We start from the raw sequence: 18989 nt of genomic DNA on the forward strand, positions 1-18989 counted from the left end.
GTCCAGGGAAAATTCAATACCAAATACATCTGGGATCCACTTTTTAAATAGAATGCACTGGATCTGAACCTTCAATATCTTCCGGAAGTCCGACTATTTTCACATTATTCCGTCGACCTTGATTTTCCAAAGAATCAATTTTCTTCAGCAATTCTCTCTTCTGAATCTCCCATCCTACAAAAGAATCTTCCACTTTTTCTCTATTCTGTTCCACTTGATCATGACATTCCCCTTCAATCCTTTCAAAATTATCTTGTACTGTATCCACCACTTTCAGACATCTATTAACATCAGCTTTAACAACAGTCATATCTTTCTTTACAGATGACACCTCCTCACAAATACTGTTCATTTTAGCTTTCATATCCATAAATCCTTGATCCATTAGATCCAGAAAAGTTTTTCCACTAACTGGTTTGGGGTTGGACAAGTTTCAGATTGCTTTTGTTCAACTAGCATTAGCAGCAGCACGGATGTGTTCTGTGATCACTTGGAATGATGTAGAAGTAAATTTGAATCACTGGCACAATGAATTGAGATTTTGTATTTACAGTGAAAAAAATAACATAATTTGAATGATAACTATTCTTTTTTTAGTTCAAATGTGGTCACCTTATTTGGAATGTATGCATTCAGAAATATCTTAAGATATGATATAGTCTATGTTTGTAGCTGGTTGATATGTTTTTTTTTGCTCCCCTTGCAGGGCATGCTGAGGGTGGGAGGGAGAGTGGGGTGGGTTTATATTGTTTTAGTTTAATTTATTTTGTTATTGTTTTTATGTAATTTGAAAATCTTAAAATTTTACCAAAAAAAGTTCCCTGGATCACATGATCTCTATGGTCCAATAAGCTTCCTGCTGATCTGACCTTTTCAAATCCAACTGCCTGAGTCACCTGACTCCAATTGCCAGGTGCAGCCTTCAGATAAAATCCCTGTCGAAGTCTGCTACATCCTCTTCTGTATCTTCTCCAAAGATTCCCCATCCCTTTTATCATGTGACAAGAATTTTATTCTTGGAGATATTATCTTCTGCTTTTTCCTACCCACAAAAAAGGAATCCTCTGTGAGGTACACCAACCTTAGGCTCACTTAGCAGAGACTGCAATATATGGTCTGTCGGTATACAAAACATTAGGAAATCATTCTGAGACTGATCTTTCCTTTTAACCTGATTTCCGATTTTAGATTTATTGTGGGAGTACATACATAACATCATATACAACCCTCAGATTCTTTTTCATGTAGGTGAGGCACAATTACCACTTATTGGTAGTGCAAACAAAATAGAACACAATGTTCACATATAAACACATTTTTAAAAATGAAAACATACTATGCAATATACAGAGGAAAAAAAAACAATGAGGTGCAGAAGTACAAGTCCCTGATTGAATTTGTTGTTGAGGAGTCTGATAGTGGAGGGGTAGAAGCTGCTCCTGAGCATGGTGGTGTGAGTCTTGTGGCACTTCTTTCCTGATGGTAACAGTGAGAACAGAGCACATGCTGGGTTGTGTACATCTTTGATGATGGTGCTACTCTCCGACGGCAGTGTTCCTTGTGGATGTTCTCAATGGTAGGATGGGTTCTGCCTGTGATGTCCTGAGCAGCATCCACTAACATTTTCAGGTTTTATGCTCGGGGTTATTGGTATCTCCATACCAGACTGTGCTGCAGCCAGTCAGCACACATTGCACCACACATCTATAGAAATTTACCAGGTTTTCCGATGTCAAATTAAATCTCTACAAACTTCTGAGGAAGTAGATATTCCACACCTGCAGTGAAGCTGGTTTCTGTCTGTGCTGAACTGCTGTATTCCTGATTACCTGGCTCCGCCCGTAAATCAGTAAATTATTCTCAGCCTCTTGAGTTATTTACTGTGCGTCAATTTTATTCCCTTTTTTTTTGCTTTCATCGTTAATAATGGACCTACCCCTGAAACCCAACAACCTGGAGATCTATCCTCAGGCACCTGATGCCTGAGACAGTTTTGAGCTCTGGCTCTGCTGTTTTGAGGCCTTCCTCCAAAACTCAGCTGGCATCGTGGCCACCAATGCAAACAGATTGGATCTTCTCTTCTCCCAGGTCGGACTCAAGAATTCCCAATGATATGGGATGACACCATGTACATCGAAGCAAAGGATATACTCAAGGGACAATACAGGGAGAAAGTTAATGAAGTATATGTCAGACATATGCTGGCCACCCGCAGACAGCGACCAGGCGAATCAGGTGATGAGCTCCTCCAGGCCCTGCGGGAACTCACTTGATGTGCAACTTTCAGGCAGTATTGGCTACCTAAAATATGGAAGACATGATCTGGGACACCTATGTTGCAGGCATCAGATCTGATTATATGTGCCAGAGGTTACTTGTGCAGAGTAAGTTAGACTTAAAAGGGTCAATTGATCTTGCAAAGTCGCTGGAGATTGCCCTCCACAACACGGGGGTTACCATCCTGGGACGCGGGTCTACAGCCACTGGTCTGCTACTGAACTCAATTTATGAGCCTATCACAGTTGCTATCTCCCAGGAGCCCCTCAGATTCACTCTCCTGAATACAGTATGCCCGTCATCCTCAGATACATACAGGATGGGATCATCAGGTAACGTTGGGGTGCAGAGGGGTGGTTCTGCACTGTTATTGTTATCAAATCAGATGTAAAAGGAATTGAGTTCCTATGGAAGTGAAGCTTTGCCATCTGCTAAATCACCAGATTTGGTTTTGTAGTAAGTTATGGCAATTAGGCCCTGTCACAGCTATCAGATGTGCTTTGCCATTTCCATTTTCATCCAGAATCTCCACTTCACCCAATAGATAGCTTTCCACAGGTTATACCCACCCCTTCTGTATTGATCTGGATCTTTGAACTTAAATGCCTGTGATCTGGGTCTCAGCAGGATTCAGATTTCATTGTTCATGCAGAACTTCTGGTTGGGGAAAACCCTAAATGATTTGCTGGGACACACTCATCCACAACGGTTTTGATAAAGTCTGTGACAGCCCAGGTACAACCTTTCAGATCCTCAGCTGAGTTCTTGAACACCGCCCAATCCGCTAACTCGATGAAGTCCTGTAACTGTTCTTCAGCCTCCTGTGACCACCTTCTAGGTGTCCTGACCTCCGGGGCCTCTCTTTTTAGGCTCTGTCTGTATGAAGGTAGATGGATCACTGCCAGGTGATCTGACTTGCCAAAACATGTCTATTAACATGTCTGTGGAAGAGAAGCACACTTCTGATCTCTTGTGTCTCTCTTCTTGAGGTATTTTTGTCAATTTCAGCCCACAACAGGACCTAGGATCATTTACATGGGTGCTCGACAACAGCTCATTACTAAACATGCTAGTTGCTTAGCCTCTTCCTCATCATTATTGATACCTGGTTCATGCCTTCACAACACTAAAAAGTAAGGCTTTCAATTGAAAGAAAACATGTATTTTACACAGAAGGATAGATCTCTTGTGTTAATGCCATTCAAACCAATGGAGGACATCCTTAATTTGAAGGTAGAGCTTCATTTCCATTAAAAAAAAACTATTCAATGATCACTCCCATAAATACTGATAGGGAATGAGGGCTATGGAAACAAGATGACATTTGTGAATCCTGTATCTTAATTGAGATCAGTTTTGTTAACCAATCACTCTTATGCTTACAAAGCTACCTTGCATCTTGTTGAACAACCCCTTTGTTTCAATATTCATTGCTCTAGTTTTTAAATCTCACCATTGGGAATTATCAGTGGGTGGAGAGAAAGATTGATGACTAAGGTCAAAGCCATTTAAGGAAATGTAACATCCTTACTGACTCTTGGTAACATCGGACTCATGGCTGCTCATAGAGGAGAAGGAACACTTTGGATTGCACTGAGACTGTGAATCCATGCATCAAGAGTAGATAGAAGGAGAAGACCACCTCACAAGCTGCGTACTGTGTTAGCAACCTCCTGCCCCACCCATGAATATTCTGCAGCTCCTACATTGAACTCATCTGCTACCTCAGAATCCACAAAAGTGGAGTGGTAAAAATTCATCCTCAATCACAAGATGCTGTTGGTTAAGTCGCATGTTCTCTGTAAACTCCCTTTGATAATCACATTCATCCATATCCACATCATTGTCCTTGGCTATTTCCAATTTCAGTTTCTTCAGCACCAAGGCTCATGTTAGACACTGCTGAGACCCCAAGCTCATCATTCCACTACTTCTTTTGTTGCTAAGTTAGTGAGTTTATCATCACTGGGTTCATGTTGAGTTTCTCAATGCCTCTTTCCAACAGGAAACCAGCCTTCACATTTCAAGGCCTTTCCCTCTCTGTAATTGTCCAACTCCAGACCTGAATGTTCTTGACAACCAACAAATCCCCTCCACCAGGCTGGCCGATCTTTAGATATAATGACCCATCACCACTACACAAAAGTGAATGGCTGGCTGGCTTTGATCAGTGTTCTAACATTGGCAGTGAAACTTTCTCTCATTCTACAGCCAGCACCAGGCCAAGTATGCCTTCATCTTCAATAAAAATGTTGGTTGTGTGAAGGCAGTTGGATTGTGATCACCCTCCAGTTGACTATATTGGGGCCATCAATCACTATTGCACTTTAAAACAAATATTCAAACAATTCATCAGGCTCTTTATGCCCCCCCCCCCCCCCCACCCTGTACATCTGGGAAAGGGGAGGTTGTTTTTCGTATACCCTGCTAAATATACCCATGCAATTGAATTGATTCTTAATGCACTTGCACCTTGTGCTAGCCAGAAAGAGCCAGAGATAGGAAATAGAGGGAACTTTATTATTCCAAAGGCAGTAGGTCAGGTCAGGATTCAACTTCAGTTGAAATTGTGACCTTCAGTCATGGTCACATAGTTGTGGCTGAGCTCCTGTGTCTGATGCACAAGTATGGCTCTAAAGTATTTTGTAGGGTGGCATGGTGATGCAGAGTTGCTGACTCTCAGCTTCAGTAAATCAGATTTGATCCTGAACTTGGCTGGAGCTTGCATGTTCTCTCTTTCCTCTGGGTGCTCCAGTGACCTCCCACATCAAAATTGTTGGGTAAATTGTACCCTAGTGTGTTGGTAGAATCAGAGATGAGTGGGGGGCATGCGAGAGAGAATAGGGAAATAAGTAGGCACAGGGAATTGATGGACTTGCCTAGAGAACAAGCATAGGCCAAATGGTTTTCTTTACTGTCATCAGATATATGAAAATGAATTTTGAACTAGGTTGTGCCTCCTGCATTCAGTGGCTGACTTGAGGCCTATACCATGATCATCTACTGACACTAAAGCTTGATAAGTTCTCCATGATGTTCAGCTTATTAGACAGCTTCATGGAGAGCTCAAACAGGCAGCCAAACAAAACAGATATAAACATGCACCTAAATTCATTTGCCTGTCTTCTAACATGAAAAATCCATGAGTAGCCAGTGCCTTCCAACATACTTCACAGCCAATGAATGTATTAATCTATCATCACCAGTGTAGATAAAAATGATCACACTGGCGAATCCCATAAACCACAGAGATAAATGAGCTGATGATTTGCTTTGATGGTGTTGATGGAGGAATTACTTACTTATTACAATAGGGAGGTTATTTGACCATGTCATCTCCCAACTGAGCAACCCCATCAGTTCCATTCCCCTTAACCTTAGTTCCCTGTTGTCACCCTACAACTTGTGCTGCTTCCTCAATTGCACAACAGCTCTCCTTTGGTTTTTTTTTTGTCATTCACCTACACGAAAGGCAATTTTCAGAAGCCAGTAACTCACCAGCACATTGTTGGAAGAAACCATCCATGGGGAGAAAGTACAAACACTGCATAGATAGAACACAAGGCAAGAAGCAAACTGTTTTTTTTCCTGAAACTGAAGCACACTTTTAAGTGCTGCACCACTCTAGTGTTTGAAATTAACACTGGGAATGATACTTTGGATTTAGATGGTGGATAATTTCAAGTCTTGATCCCTTTTTTTTCCCTTAACTGACAGGCACTATTTTAGAATTGGAGAAATGTGGATCTTCTTATTTCATAGCTGGGTACGTGGATCTGCTTTCAAGTGTAATGGGTGATTCAAAACCAGAATATTTCTTTTGGCTTAAGAGGTGAAGTGAGATTGCACATCATTGATTGACTGGAGATTGCAGAGAGTAAGGCAAGCCTATTTTCTTGCAGTTGTACTGTTACACTGGGTTTGCTTCAGTTTATACTGATAAAATCCCTGTTCAGTCAAATACAGTAGAGCTGTATGAATATCTACCGACTGCAAACCTCAAAACGTTAGCAGTGAAACTCTGGAGATAAATTCAAATGCAAGTCATAGAAGGCAGCTGATGAACAAGGGAAAGTAGGTCACTGTGATCTCTGTGGCTCTGCCAGTTGCTAAGATTTACAAGTAAAATCAACTGACCCCAGTGATGGTGGACATCAAAGAACCGGATAAAAGTGGTTGTAAGTTGGCTATGTATGAACAAGAAGTCAGTCAATATGCTAGTGTGAAACATGAAGATGTAACATGCCCTTCTATGGACTCCAGTCAGAATAAAATCTGTACCTCACCAGTTTACAAAGATACTAAAAATAAAAGTTGCTAGATGCTTGTATCAGTCCTAAATATCATAGCAAAAATCATAGCAAGACCACCTTCCAATAAAGCCTTCATCTGATGAACTCATGAGCTACTCCATTCACACTGCTGTATTAATTTCCATTTTAATAAAACTGATTTTTAAAATCTTTCCCTTAGAAACAATAATATAAATAAAAATTTCTGAAGCAAAAAAAAATACGCAGCTGCCCATGAAAGAAAAGATGTCCTTGGAAACTAACAAATAAGAATCCAGCTCAGAATATTATGCAATTGTCCATGTAGTGTGAAGAAAAGAAAAATCTTCTGTGTCAATTTAAATGAATGTAATCTAGTATTTCCACAATGACACCATGCTATTGTAATGCCTTTCAAACCAAAAGGAGAACATTGAAATTTACAACATCATGGATTTTAAACATAATAACTTGTTTGAAAATTTTAAAAAAGCATTAATGTTCTTTCCCATGCCAGTTTCCACTGTCCTCTGCAATTCTTCCTGAATTAATCCTGACCTGCATGTGGTTACATGATATGTAAATCGTTTGCTCTTGGCATGCTTGAACCAAGCTAATGAGTATGAGTTGATTCGCAGAAGAGGGTATTAAAACTGAATATAATCTCATTTTTATCTGACCTACACATTTTTAAGTACAGATAATTGAAATAAAATAAATAAATTATCATACCTCTGACAATTCTTCAAATCATTAAACTACTGAGGTTTGGATAAGTTAGGGAAGATGATGATTGAATTGGAATCCTTCTATTTCTTTCTGGTAGTCAAGTTTCAAGACTCTCATATAACAGAGTTAAAATTAGCACAACTAATGGGAAAGTTAACCAGGAAGCGAAAGTGAGAATTGATGGAAAAGTCATTTCATATATTTCAAAAAATATTAACACAAAGAATTTGCAGAATTATCTCAGATCTTGTGTTAGTAATTGCACATGTTACTCAGCTGTTTCTCGAGCCTGGTCGCAAAATGATTGGAGACTTACCAGGTACTTACCTTGTATGAAGTTTCAAGAGCACATTAAATTGCACCAAAAGATTAGATATGAGGCTATAAATAAAAATAAATATTCATATATTTTAGGTAGTCATATTTGATGTTGCTTTGTATTCAGACCTCTTAGATTAAAACTTGATTTTCACAGAACTAAGTGCCAACACAAAGCATGTAAAGTATGGAATTAGGATTTAGTGAATATTTGAATACAATATTAGAACCATGTCATATGACAAATAATAAAATATAAGGCATAGTATATGTACTGGAATACCTTTGAATTAATTATTTCCTTAAAATATTGCTTACACTTTATGGCTGGAATTAATTTACAAGAATGTAAACCATGAATCAATTTGAGTAGGCAAAGCTTAATGGTCTGATTGAAAACATAAAATGACCTAAATTAACAGATGGATTATTCAAACAGATATGTAGCAACTTTGGCATTCTTTTTCATCACTTAACTGTGAAATAACATCATTGCTTGGAAGAAAATTAAAAATCAATTATTGGGGGTGTCACAGCACAGATAGGTATTGGAATCAGCGCTTGTTTAGACAATCAGAAAATCACTTAATTTGGTATAAAGGAACATTTCAACCATGAAGGAATGATTCTGTCTTTTTAGAGAAATTGGTATTGAAGTTTCAATATTGACAATAAACTTCATAAATGCTGGTGTTTTTTTTTTAAACAGATTTTGGAAGAAAGATCAAAGCACCAAATACAAATTCTCTTCTTCTCCATCTGGCCCGCAATCTTTAATCTACGCTTCTTCTATAGTTTCAGCACCTGTAAGTTCTCTCTGTCCTGCAACCTAACACTTTTTTCCTGCGCTGCACCAGATAAAACGGCAAAGTCTCAGTGCTAATAAATCTCCTTTGAAAGTAGACACTGAAGATGAAATTCACTGCTGCTTTCAATGTTCCAGCACAAGCTTTCATTAATTGAGGAAAAGATTATTTGAAACTCGGGATCTCAAACCTGGCATAAAATTCACTACCTTCCCTTGTGCTTCTGAGATTTGGAATACCTCCAGCAGACATCTCTGCCACTAGAAAGATGTCATCAGTGTTGGCTCTGCAAAGTCCATCAGCATCACTGGAAAAATCAACAAAGTCTCAGGTCAACATTTGCAGCAATGAGGTCCTTAGCACATTCAGGGGTCTCCTTTGTGCAGGTCACATTATTTTACAATACCAGATACACAAAACAAAACAAAAAAAAACCCTGATGTTATGTATCTTTATCATTATTATATAAAGTACACTGATTGACTTATTTTCTCCAGCAATGTGTTTTTTCTTCAACCACAATGTTTGAAGACTTTTGTGTTTTACCCCAAACAAATAGTCTGTTCCAAACTCTCGCCGGAATGGATAATGAGGCAACTGAAAAAAAAATTCAAGGATGTGCTCAAAGCCACTTAGAAAAAAATCCCCAATAACCCTTAACAATACCTTGGTTTATTATCATCTCAAGTGGAGAAGGAAAAATCCAGGTTGGAATGAGAACCTCAAATCAGATTTTAGATTTATTGTCAGTGTACATACATGACATCACATACAACCCTGAGATTCCTTTTTCCAATGGGTGCTGCAGAATTACCACTAATTGGTTGTGCAAAAAATAAACTGTACACAGTGTAAATACATAAACAAATAAAAGACCTGTAGACAGATAACAAATGTAACAAACTGACTGTGCAATTCAAGAGAGAACAAAGGAAAATCAATAAAGTGCACAAGTAAGAGCCCTTAAATGAGTCTCTGAGTTTGTCATTGAGGAGTCTGATGGTGGAGGGGGAGCAGCTGTTCGTGAACCTGGTCATGCATGTCTTGTGGAACCTATACCTCTTTTCTGATGGCAGCAGCAAGAATAGAGCGGGTGCTGGGTGGTGGGGGTCTTTGTTGATCGCTGCTGCTCTCCGACGACAGTGTTCCCTGTAGATGTACTCAATAGTGGGGAGAGTTTTGCCTGTAATCTCCTGGGCTGTGCCCACTACCTTTTGGACGGCTTTACACTCAGGAGTATTGGTGTCTCCAAACCAGACTGTGATGCAGCCGGACAACACATTTTCACTGTAGAAATTTTCTAGGGTTTCTGGTGTCATACAAAACCTCAGCAAGGTTCTGAGGAAGTAGAGGCACTGACATGTTTTTTTTTCCACAATGCCATTGGTATGTTAGATCCAGGAAAAATCTTCTGAGATAGTGACTTCCAAGACCCTAAATTTACTCACCGTCTCCACCTTTGATCTCCCAATGATCACTGGATTGTACACCTCTGGCTTTTCTTCCCTGAAGTCAACAATCAGCTCCTTAGTTTTAGTGACATTGAGTGCAAGGTTGTTGTTGGTGCACCACTCAGCCAAGTTTTCTATCCCCCTCCTGCATGCTGACTCATCCCCTTCCTTTATACAACCTACTACCATGATAATGTCAGCAAATGTGTAGTTGATGTTATTGAACTGAGCTACACAGTTGTAGGTCCAAAGTGAGTAGAGCAGGAAGCTAAGAACACAGCCCTACAACAGAAACCCAGCGAAAACAGAAGTTGTAAATTCCCACCGAAATTCTTTAAACCCTGTTCACAGTGCCAATTGTCACATTGGGAAAGGTATCAGGTTCAGTGCGTTCACAGAGAGATGAGTCTGAACACAAGTGTTATAATCATATGTAACTTTAATTAACAAATGGGAGACAAACGGGAGAATGTTAAATGGTTCTCAATTATTATTACACTTAACCAACAATATAGACATTCATGTCAGACCTAGATTGGACACTGACAATAGTGAATCTATACTCGACATGCTCACATACTTGAGTAAGTACACACACTACAAACAGACACTCTTACACACACCCGGTTCCCTGTACCATTGGAGGTGTGGCTCTCCGAAAGTATTGATCTATCGCAATACTGCAGCTCAGCTTCAGTGTAGTGCATACCTTACCCATGACATTTCCAGTGATGTCCAGAGTCGTGATCTGACATGGAGCGATGTCAAGGGCTTGGACCTGAAACCAGAGAGAGAAATTTTGCTGTGAGTTGGTGTTATACATAGTGCTAATATTTGCTTCTAGCCAATAATGACCCTAGGTGATTTAAATTAGCCAAAGGCAAGGTGTGCACTAAAGGGTGGCCTAAGTCCCACCTTGATTGGAAAGTGATGTGACATTTCAGACAGGCCGGGAGGCCACATTTCCTCCACACACATCACTCAACTCTAGATCAGCTAGACAACAGCAACTCATACAGATGCTGTTCATCGACTACAGCTCAGCCGTCAACTCCATTTTTCCCTCTGTGCCAGTTAAAAAGTTCCAAACCCTGAGCCTCTCCACTCCCCTCTCCAGCTGGATCCTTTACTTGCTCATCGGAAAACCACAGTCTGTACAAATTAGAATCAACATCTCCTTGTCACTGACAATCAACACAAGTGGTCTTCAAGGATGTGTGCTTAGCCCACTGCTCTACTCACACTGCACCTATGACTGTGTGGCCAGGCACAATCCAAATGTTATTTACAAATTTACCACAGTTGTTGACAGAATCAAAAATGGCAATTAAGAAGCGTACAGTAGGAAGGTAGATCAGCGAGTTGAGTGGTGTCATCCAACAACCATACATTCAACATATCATAACCAAGGAGATGATTGTGGACTTCAGGAGGAGTCAGGAGAACATGTTCCAGTCCTCATTGAGGGCTCAGAAAAGGTCAAGAATTTCTAATTCCTGGATGTGAATATATCTGAGGATCTGTCCTGGAGCCTCCATGTCGATGCAATTATGAATAAGGCTTGCCAGTGGCTGTATTTTGTGAGGAGTTTGAGAAGATTCAGTATGTCACCGAAGACTTAAGAAAACCTTTACAGATGGAGAGCATTCTGGCTGGTTGCATCACTATCTGGTATGAAGGTGCCAAAGCTCAGGACAAGAAAATAACTCAGCCTGACATATCACGGGCACCAGTCTTCACTCCACTGAGGACAATTACAAGAGGGCGGTGTCTTAAGAAAGCAGCCTTAATCCTCAAGGACACCCACCACCCAGACCATGCCCTCTTTATTCTGCTACCCTCGGGGAAAAAGTACAGGAGCCTGAAGACGACCTCTCCTTGGCACAAGGACAACATCTTTCCCTCTGCCATCAGATTCTCTAATGAACACTGATCCAAAGACACTACCTGACCTTGACTTTTTCTTGCACTATTTTTTATTTATTTTTCAAGGTGGTTTATATAAAAGTTGCTGCAAAACAATGAATTTCTTAACATATTCTTGACAATAAATTCTGACTCTGAATCTGATTCAACTTGTACTTGACACTTTTACCTGGGGGAAAAAGGCTCTGGCTATCTACCTTATTGATTTCCTTTTCACTCTGATACTAATCCACCTTTAATACACCTCATCTACCTGTATAAATGTGATGAAGGTGGATTGGGGGATCATTTCGGACCTGTCAATTATCTGCCAAAAGAGGTATATCAGAGGTGAAGTGGGGAAAGTGTAAAAGGGTGAACTGTGTTGCTGGGTCCAAATGGGGAAGGAATGTGAAATCCTGCCTCTTTTGCCAGCTTGCTATGTAAAAGGACTTACTTTCTTCTGTCCTGTGTGAACAAGCAAGCCAGCTTTCAGAGACAGTTCACGTATAGGGAATTAATATGGGTTTTTAGTGTAAAAGATTTGTCTCTTTTAATGTTATATACTTCTATCAGGTCACTCTAAACGTTTGACACAACTGAAGGAAAAATCCAAGTTTGTCCAACTTTTAATTGTTGCTAATACTCTCCAATCCAAGCCACATCCTGGTGATCATCTTCTGCACGTTGCCAAAGCCTTCACATTCTTCCTATAATGTGGTGATGAGAACTGCACACAATACTCAAAATGTCACACAACCAAAATATTATACAATTCAGACAAGACTTCCTATCTTATATTCAATGTGTGTCATTGAAAACAAGCCGTAGTATGCCTTTTGCACAAAATAAAATGCTGGAGAAACTCCAATCATAGAGCATTCTTTATGTGGTAAATACATATCCAATATTTCAGGCCTGAGCCCTTCATCAAGGTAGGAGCAAAAGTCAGGAAAGCACCAAAAAGAATGGCAGTGCTGCAACTGGTTTGGACTTGGGAAGAGCAGGAAACGGAGATGTAGCGCTCCCTTGTGTGGTCCTACTGCCCAGTCTTTCTCTGAAGGCTCCGTACAGGTTTTAATTGGCCAATTATAGAGGCAATGGTGCTTTATTTAAAATCCTGCAACTGCAGGGTCTGTGCTCAAGATTCTGTGCACCTGTGTTCAGTCATGAGGTGTTGCAGACTGCAAGAGAGCGGCAGGTTAGTGCAAGACACCAGTAATGAAGGGAAGGACTCCCCCACCCCCCCCCCACCACATTAAGAAGGAGAAGCAGAGAGGAGACATGCTAGGAACAGTGACCATGATGGCAGACCACTGAGGAGTTCTGAGGCTGAAGGTCCTACATAAGCGGCAAGCTATTGTCAACTTGCGGGGAAGGTACCCATATAGGTTGCGGGCTGCTGGACACTGACTCATGAGAACTAGATATCGGAATGGAGATTTGAGAGGGTGCTTAGGGCAAGAAGGCCCCTGGGCACTAAAGGCTTCCTCATCGAGTCAGAAGTTTGGATCTGGGTTGGAGTTTCTGATGATTTGAACTGAACTGGAATCTTGTGCAGCAGGATGAAGTAGTGACTCTGCAGGGACTTTCTTTTGTTTCTCTCTCCCTCTTTCTCTAATTACAAGGAGTGCCAGGCAATATCTGCCTTATGGTAGACTGAAGGTAATTTCATGTAACATTACATTCCTGTTTTGTTACATGACAATAAATAGTTGCTTTCTTTATCACTCTATCAACTTGAGTTGTCACTATCAGTGAGCTATGGACTTTCACACCAAGATACTATGATATTTACCCCAGACATTTGACCTCCCAAAATCCAGCACCTCGCACTTATCCAGATTAAATGACATTGGCCATTTCTCTGCCCAAATTTCCAACCAATATACTTTTAGACAACCTTCTTCACCATGCACAAATCAGCCAATTTCTGTGTCATAGTTAACAAAACTAAAAAAAATTAATCAAAGAAAGTCAGTTTCTATGAGTTTTGTAGGTTCCACCAGGATAACTGGAGCCAAATATTGGCTCGCCAAACTATTGAAACATATAAAGTCATGAGAGTGCATGACAATGGAGATGTTGAGAAACTTGCACCATTGGAGAATCTTGATTGAGGGGAAGCAGTTTCCTGATAAGGGGCTGGTCTTTTAAAATCAAGGTTCATGGGTGTAGAAAATCTCTGGAATTCTTTAGCTAGAATGTTGTGGAAGTCAGTTTATTATTTAAAATAGAGGTTGCTAAAGTTTTGAAAAAAAATCGAAGGATGAGGATGATGAAAATTTGGTTTAGGAAGGGAGACCAATATAGATAAGCCATGATCATGCTGAGCAGGAGGGCAGGTTTGAGGGTCTGTTCCTCCCCTATTTTCTTGTGCTTTTGTGTGAATTGAAGTAATTCAAATGGATAGCATAGAGGTTAGCGCAACACTGTTACAGTGCCAGCAACCGGGGTTCAAATCAAGTGCTATCTGTAAGGAATTTGTACATTCTCCCCATGTCTGCGTGGGGTTTTTCCAGGTGGTCCAGTGCCCTCCCACCCTTCAAAACATGCTGGGGTTATAGATCAGTTGGGTGTAATTGGGCAGTACGGGCTCGTGGGCCAAAAGGGCCTTTTACCATGCAGCAAGTTTAAATTTCAATTTAACGTTAATGTTATAAAAAAAATAAATTAATTTTTTTTTAATCCCAAATTTACATGCATTCGGTGGGTCCAGTGCAAGTTCACAGACTGAGCTCCTGTCACAAGTATCCAACTGTAGCCACTGAAAGGACAGTGTTGGCTGATAAATGCAAAATAATGACACACATGTAAATCAGAACTCCTTTACTCAAGTCACGTGTGTATTCTTTTTACAACAATCGCGTGCAGCATGTTATGATGTCATGATGTCCCATGCCGGTTTGCTAGACTTCTGGAAGTAGTCTATCTTTAGTACTTTAGTACCGCTACACACCTCCCCACCCCCCCCACCTCCCAGAACCGGCACTATCACCTGGTAGTTTTTTGGGAGGTCAGCCCCTGTGTCGGACAGCTGGATGTTGAATAGGGGCAGTTTTGTCAACATGGACAGGTTTGAGCCTGTCAATTGTGAATGACAGAGGTTGCCTGGCAATGTCCAAGACACAGGTTGACCTCGTTTGTCTTATCACCCTGTATGGTCCTTTGTATGGCACCTGGAAGGGCTGCCCATGTGTTTGCCTATGCACGATCACATATTCACAGTCCTTCAGTTCATGTGAGGATGGTTGTACAGGGAATAATTTGCCTACTGTATCCCTGAGTCTGCTCAGCAGCTCTTTGGGGTCTTCATCTTTACTGGATCTGTGTGGAATAAATTCCCCTGGGATCACCAAAGGGGTGCCGTATACAAGCTCTGCAGACAAAGTGTGGAGATCCTCTGTTGGAGTTGTCTTCATGGCGAGCAACACCCAAGGTAATTTGTCTGCCCTTTTGGAACCTTCCAAACAGGCCATTGAGGCTGATTTAAGGTTACAATGGAATTGTTCAACCATCCCATTGGACTACGGGTGATAGGCACTTGCATGGTGAAGCCTAGAGCTGGGCGCACCAGTAGGCCAAAGCAAGCCACCCAGGTTAGTAGAAGCATCTGCCACGGGGTCTGCCTCGGGCCATTTTGTAAACCTTTTGATCACCGTGAAGAGATAGTGGTAGCCTCTTGAAACTGGAATTGGTCCCACAATATCCACATGGACATAGTCGATGTGTTGAGTTACCAGTGGGAAGGGTTGTGGTGGTGTTTTCGTATGGCAATGGATTTTCACTTTTTAGCAAGCTGCATAAGATCTGGCCAAGGGCGGATGCCAGGTACAGCATGTTGTCCATTAGTTCGGGTGTGGTGTGGTCACCTAACTCCTCCATATGTAACAGTCTGGTGGCCCCCCCTCTCTGCGAGACATGCCGTAAATTCCCAGCAGGAGCACTTTTAGAGTGTCATATTTGGCTCTCCAGTTTCCAGTGGATCATGTAGGACATCACCAGCTCGCTTGGCAATGGCTTGGTCCAAGGTACTGATGAGGTGATAATAGTGAGTCGCATCCACCTCGATCTTCCTGAGCTGAAATTGAGCCTCAGCCTGTCAAAACCAGAGCTCTGGTTCTGCCATCCAGAAGGGCGATAGCTTAACAGCAACAGCTGCAGTATCCATATGATCCAAAAGTTTGTTTTGGATGCGTCAGGGTCACCAATTGTAGCCACTGAAAACAAAGTGATGGCTGATGAATGCAAAATAATGATACACACGGTTGCAGGTAAATCAGAACTCGTTTACTCTAGTTGCGCGCGTATTCTTTTAAAACACTGAATCACGTGCACCATGTCAAGATGTAATGACATCCCGTGCCAGTTTGTGAAACTTCTGGAGTTGTAATCTATCTATAGCACCACTACACAACCTAATTTTTTTTAAAATTTAGAGATACAGTATAGTAACAGGCCCTTCTGGTCCACAAGTCCATCCCATCTTCTCTTTCTCTTTCTCTTTCTTCTCTCTCTTTGGCTTGGCTTCGCGGACGAAGATTTATGGAGGGGTAATGTCCACGTCAGCTGCAGGCTCGTTTGTGGCTGACAAGTCCGATGCAGGACAGGCAGACACGGTTGCAGCGGTTGCAGGGGAAAATTGGTTGGTTGGGGTTGGGTGTTGGGTTTTCCTCCTTTGTCTTTTGTCAATGAGGTGGGCTCTGTGATCTTCTTCAAAGGAGGTTGCTGCCCGCCAAACTGTGAGGCGCCAAGATGCATGGTTTGAGGCGATATCAGCCCACTGGTGGTGGTCAATGTGGCAGGCACCAAGAGATTTCTTTAGGCAGTCTTTGTACCTCTTCTTTGGTGCACCTCTGTCACGGTGGCCAGTGGAGAGCTCGCCATATAACACGATCTTGGGAAGGCGATGGTCCTCCATTCTGGAGATGTGACCTACCCAGCGCAGTTGGATCTTCAGCAGCGTGGATTCGATGCTGTTGGCCTCTGCCATCTCGAGTACTTCGATGTTAGGGATGAAGTCGCTCCAATGAATGTTGAGGATGGAGCCATCTGCTTTTGAAAGGTAGGAGGAAAACAGTGCCCCCAGAGAAAACCCACACAGATGCAGAAAAAACATACATATTCATTACTGACAGCGGCAGATTCGAACCTGTAATAACACTGGACTAACCCCAACATTAACTGTGCCGCCCCATATTTTATTTCAAGTGAAAATATTTCATAACATTCTTGAGTAGTTGATTTCAACTCAACGAGAGCAGTGTCAGAATATTTCTTTGGTGATTTTGCACCACCTATCAGAATTCAGATCTTCACTCACTAGCTAATCCTTAATTTTCATTTTGATGCATAAACCACATTTTAGTAAATCTGGATAATAACATTCAAGGCTAGTATTTATGCTGTCATTTTGAAACAGGATTATGCACAAAATGGGAAGTGCTCGTGTTTCAACATGACCTTATAAATTAAGCACTACATGACCAAATTATTTTTAAATTCTATTTTAAATTTAGACAAACAGCACAGTAACAGGCCATTTTACACCCAATTAGCCTACACCTCTGGTACATTTTTTTGAACAGTGGGGGGGAAACCGGAACCCCAGGGAAAACCCACGCAGGTACGGGGAGAACGTACAAATTCCTTACAGATAGCTCAGGATTCAAACCCCAGTCCTGGTCACTGATGCTGTAAAGGCGTTGCGCCAACCGTATCGCCCATCAAGAGTTAGCACATCAAGTGAGTGGTGCATACACAAACTGGTGATGGGAAGATGCAGCCAATATCTAACATTATATCAAATACTGTCTTATGACTATAGTGTCGAATGACATGTGTTTAAAAAATCAGGAGACTTACCACCATTTAATACTTTGCATAATGAAACGTATCAGGGGAAAAATCAATGGAATTTTTTAATAGTCCATATAAATAATAGTCTGTGCAAAATAGTTTTTGTCAAATAACACTGAATCATTTGGCTTCATTTTGCAATGGGAAGCGTAGACTATACATTCTTTCTCATAATATATAGCTAAATATTATAAAGTATAATGCATCTGAACTGAAAGGGGATTAAAATTGTGGGTAGGCTTGTTAGTCTTATCCAGATGGGTTTAACTAAATTTGCAGGGGAGGGGAACTAGTCTGTTAGAGCAGTTAGTGAGAAGGAGGAAGATAAATGTCATGCAAGGACTGCATGTATAGCAGAAATCAAAGATTTGTACATGATAGATATTTTCTCAGGTGTATTTATTTTAATGCAAGGAGTATTGTTGGAAAGGCAGACAACCTTAGGGCATGGGTTGATAATGACATTATTACTCTGTAAGACTTGATTGTAGGATGGGCAGGGCTGGCATCTTAATATTCAGGGGTTCTGTTGCTTCAGATGTGATAGAGGAGGAGGGATGAAAGAGGGAAAATACTTCAGCTGTGCAAAGTCAGGACAGCCAGGAGGGTTTGCCTACAGAGGCCATATGGGTGGAATTGAGGAACAGGAAAGATGTGACCACACCAATAGGGTAGTATTATAGACTGCTTAATAGTCAGAGAGAAGTTGAGGTGCAAATCTGTGGAGAGATAGCAGACTGATGTAAGAAGCAGAAAGTTATGATAGTAGGAGATTTTAATTTTCCACATATTGACTGGGACTCTCATACTATAAAAGGGTTGGATGGCTTGGAGTTTGTGAAAAGTGTTCAGGAAAGCTTTCTAAATCAATATATAGAGGTACCAATGAGAGAGGATGCAGTACTTGATCTTATATTAGGGAACAAGATAGGTCAGGTGACAGATGTATGTGTAAGTGAACATTTTGTGTCTGGTGACCATAATGTCATTAGCTTCAAGTTAATTATGGATAAGGATAAGTCTGGTCCTCATGTTGGCATTCTAAATTGGATAAAGGCAAATTTTGAGGAAATGAGGAAGGTTCTAGGAAGAGATATGTTGTTTTATGGCAAGGATGTTTTAAGTAAGTGGATGGCCTTCACAGGTGAAATTTTGAGAGTGCAGCGTTTGCATATTCCTGGTAGGATTAAAGGCAAAGTTAATAGGCACAGGAATCCTTGGTTTTCAAAGGATATTGGCAATCTGGTTAAGAAGAAGAGAGAGGTGTATAGCAAGTATAGGCAAAGAGGAGTTAATGAGGTACTTGAAGAATAGAGAAAATGCAAGAGAATATTCAAGGAGGAAATCAGGAAGGCAAAAAGATTATGAGGTTG

At 41.0% G+C, this 18989-nt stretch overlaps 1 long non-coding RNA gene across 1 annotated transcript in view; it reads right to left on the reverse strand.

Annotated features, from left to right (window-relative positions):
- Positions 1 to 10311: 10311 nt before the first annotated feature.
- The window catches only part of LOC138752297 (uncharacterized), a 32289-nt gene continuing 23611 nt past the window's right edge, over positions 10312 to 18989 (reverse strand). The window contains exon 4 of the long non-coding RNA XR_011350502.1: positions 10312 to 10630. This is a non-coding gene — a long non-coding RNA (uncharacterized lncRNA). The remainder of the gene's footprint in view (positions 10631 to 18989) is intronic.

This window comes from Narcine bancroftii, chromosome 1 (assembly GCF_036971445.1).
Source record: "Narcine bancroftii isolate sNarBan1 chromosome 1, sNarBan1.hap1, whole genome shotgun sequence".
Classification (NCBI taxonomy): Eukaryota; Metazoa; Chordata; class Chondrichthyes; order Torpediniformes; family Narcinidae; genus Narcine; species Narcine bancroftii.